This window comes from Pinus tabuliformis, chromosome 5_2 (genome assembly GCF_031772625.1).
Source record: "Pinus tabuliformis cultivar Carrire ecotype Pingquan chromosome 5_2, CPIR1, whole genome shotgun sequence".
In the NCBI taxonomy this organism is placed as follows: Eukaryota; Viridiplantae; Streptophyta; class Pinopsida; order Pinales; family Pinaceae; genus Pinus; species Pinus tabuliformis.
In genome coordinates this window covers 753,413,763-753,417,681 of record NC_142306.1, presented here as the reverse complement: position 1 = coordinate 753,417,681, position 3,919 = coordinate 753,413,763, and the positions used below count along the sequence as shown (strand labels likewise).

General features: G+C 41.1%; 1 pseudogene; it reads left to right on the top strand.

Annotated features, from left to right (window-relative positions):
• Positions 1–342: 342 nt before the first annotated feature.
• LOC149161435 (L-type lectin-domain containing receptor kinase IV.4 pseudogene) lies at positions 343–2,656 on the top strand (annotated as a pseudogene).
• The last annotated feature ends 1,263 nt before the right edge of the window (positions 2,657–3,919 follow it).

Below are 3,919 nucleotides of genomic sequence, written 5' to 3'. Positions count from 1 at the left end.
TAATAGGTTTTTATATGTGGCAGGAATACAGAGTCATTTTTGTCCCATCCATCCATTTAAATTTTTTAAATTTGAATAATATTTTTATGATTTCGAAAAAATATATTTTTAAATTTATTAGAATTATATATATGGCATATGGCTGGGCTACTCGATATCATTATGTGTGGAAGGGTAGTTGATATCATATGGTTGGGCTAGTAGATATCATTATGTGTTGAAGGGTAGTTGATATTGGGCTAGTAGATATCATTATGTGTTGAAGGGTAGGTTGATCATGGTGTGAAATTTAATGTTTTGAGTTCCCACCGAGTCGGTGAAATCATTATGCGTTGAAGGCAAGGTTGAGAAAAATAGTCGGTTCATAATATGCATGTAATGTTGTTTTAATGAACACCGAGAAAGATAGATGGATACTTGCAGAGGACATTGTCTCTCTCCAGCGTTTGTAACAAGCTGGTTGTTCGGCAGCCTCACTCTGGCCCTTATCTTCCTTGTCGTACCAGTTTTTCCTGCCACTTCCATCCAGGATGGAATGACCTACTTAGTTGTGGAGGAAAAGCCTACATTTATTATAGACCCCTCCACGGACGCGAGAGCTGTCTGTTTGACAGATAGCTCTCGTTACATAACAGGCAGGGCTGTGTCTCCATTTCCTGTGGAGTTGAAAATCAACCCTACGTTCAGCACCACCTTCGTTTTCTCCATCGTGCCGCCCGACTCTAACATAGGCGGGCATGGGTTAGCTTTCTTCGTGAGCCCCAACATACCCCACGCGGGTGATTTCGCATCCCAGTATCTGGGCTTGTTTAACCTTACCAGCATCGGGCAGCCAGACAATCACTTGTTCGCAGTGGAATTTGATACGTCTCAGAATATAGAGTTCAATGACCCCGACGACAACCACGTTGGCTTAGATATTAATAGCCTCATCTCGGTGAAGACCGAGCCCGCTGGCTATTGGAATGGGTCGCGGTTCAATAGAATCAACCTCAAGAGCGGACGGAACATACAGGCCTGGATCGATTACGACCACCTGCAAAGCCAGCTCAATGTTACCATAACGTTGGCCGGCTTGCCGAGACCGCAGAAACCGCTCATATCGCAGAAAATAGATCTGCAGAGCGTTCTGCAAGAGAAGATGTTCGTTGGCTTTTCAGCGGCAACGGGGAATTTCGCCGAAGACCATTATATTCTGGCGTGGAGCTTCTCCACAGAAGGGACGGCATCCCCGATCAACATCTCGAGTCTCCCATCGTTTGCCAACAAGTATAGATCTAAGCATTCGAAACGTCGACGGAGAGGGCCATTCATAGCCGGCGCTACAGCGGCCGTTCTGGTTGTCCTCTTGCTGGCGATTGCTGCGGTGTTTCTCAAAAGAGAGAAACGCGGAGAAAAGATAGAAGAATGGGAACAGGAATTCTGGCCCCATAGATTCACTTACAAGGAGCTCAGCATTGCCACAAGTGGATTCAGGGACGAAAACGTTTTGGGCCAGGGGGGCTTCGGCAAGGTTTACAGGGGCATTCTACCTGACGGCGGCCAGGAGGTTGCCGTAAAATGTATAACTAAGGAGTTCACGGAAGGAATGAAGGGGTTCGTGGCAGAGATCTCAACCATGGGGCGCATGCAGCACCGCAACCTGGTTCAGCTCCGGGGGTGGTGCCGGAAGCAGAAGCAGCTATTCATCGTTTATGACTACATGCCCAACGGTAGCCTCGATAAATTCATATTCGGAAACCCGTTGACGGACTTGCCGTGGGCTCGGCGATACGTGATCCTAAAGGGCGTGGCGGCCGGGCTGCTGTATCTGCACGAGGAATGGGAGAAGAGGGTCATCCACAGAGACATCAAATCGAGCAACGTGCTGTTGGATTCGGATCTCAACGCGCGGCTGGGAGACTTCGGCCTCGCCCGTCTGTACGATCACAGCACGAACCCAAGGACAACTCGCGTTATGGGAACGCTAGGATACATAGCGCCGGAACTGACACGGACGGGGAAGGCTACCCCAAGCTCGGACATGTTCAGCTTCGGCGTTTTGATGTTGGAAGTAGCGTGCGGGAGAAAGCCAGTGGACTTCACTACGGACGCCGAACAGCTGTTTTTGGTAGAATGGGTGTGGGAGCTGTACACCCAAGCGAATCTGTTGGTTGCGGCAGATCCAAAGCTGGGGGAAGACTACGATGCGTGCCAGATGGATATGGTGTTGAAACTGGGGTTGTTATGCTCCCATCCTGAAGCAGAAAGGAGGCCAGGGATTCGGCACGTGTCTCAAATACTGGAAGGTGAAGCTCCTCTTCCTGATGTCCATTTGGCTTCGGTTAACATGAGCATTATTGGTCTGTCTACCATGGGCGGCTTTAGGTACGCCGCTGATGCTAACCACGGAAATAAGATTCGCGAGGAATTGTCGTGCGGAAGCCAATCGAACGGAATGCTGAGTTCAACCTCGTGAGGCTCTGACAGTAATCAACGTTGGGGCGTGATGATAAAGATGTGCAGAAAGCTTTGTCGACGTTCCATGGAATATTTAGTTTACTTTTTACTAAGAAAGAAACATGTTCAAACGCTGAAGTGCGAGACTTCCATCCGCTACTGTTGCAGCAAGATGCTGTCGTTGGAATACGCAGCAGTGAGTATAAAATGTGTATTGACTGGCAATGTTTTTTTCTTTCTTAATGGAAGTTAAAATAAAATGTTAGAAATTAATAGATATGTTACATGAAGATGAGGTGATTGTTTTTAGTCATTCCTTAGAATATGATTCATAATTTATATTCCAGATATCTTTTGTCAAATATGATGATTCATGATTATGTTCAAGATCATTTTTCTCAGATATAAATTCATAATTATATTGAAGATATTTTTTCCTGGATATAAATTTAAGTAACATTTTTATTAGTTATATTAATTTATTTTATCAAAGGAAAAAAAATCAAACAACTCAAATGCTAATTATATGGTTAAATTCAAATGCTAATTATATGGTTAATTTGTGGTTAAGGTTAAATCAAAGTTAATTTTAGTGGCACTGGTAAAATAATAAATATTTTGTAAATTTTATTTTATTTTGTAAATTTTATTTTTTTAGACAATGTAGAAATAGAATACCTTGTATATTTTAGCATTTCCTTCCAAAGTTTCAGTATTAATATTTCTAAATTTCTTTTTTGTTAATTTAATATTAGACCATGTAGAAATGGAATATTTTATATATTTTAGTATTTTGTTCAAAAATTTGAATTTTATAATACTAATTGATACATATTTCATTCTAACCATGTACACTGATTTTAACTTATATAAATGATATATCTACACTAAACTAAAGCTCAATGTCTTTTAATAATAGCTATTCTAGGTTCTTAGTAAAAAAATATCTAATAAAAAGAGATTGAGCAAAGATGTGCATATAACCATAAACAATGTTTTAAAATATTTGAATAATATAATATTAACCCAAATAATAAATCCATTCTCAAAATATATTTTAAATTAAAATTAATTTTGTTTTCATGTTTTATGTTTACTTGTTTCGACAACCTTAATTGTATGTCTTAATATAACAAATTCTGAAACACGTATGGCCGAAGTTTTAATGCTTTCAGAACAGTTGTGTCACTAAAGTGTTAATGCATTTATAACATTTGAGTCATAAAGAATCGATCGCGCTGCCTTCATAAAGCTCGTTTTCTTGGAAATTTTCAGAGTGCACTCTCGGCTCTCGGCTCTTAAGCTTGGCCATTGGGCTTTCAGTGTCCTCTTCCAGGATTTTGTCAGCGAAAATTGGGTTTTCATTGAAATTTGTTGGCTCCTAGATAGATGGTGCAATTAATATTTTAAATAGAATTTGGGTAAAGATCTGGGAGCGTTGCTAAAGCTACATGGACCAAGAAAACAACAGGGTTACTGT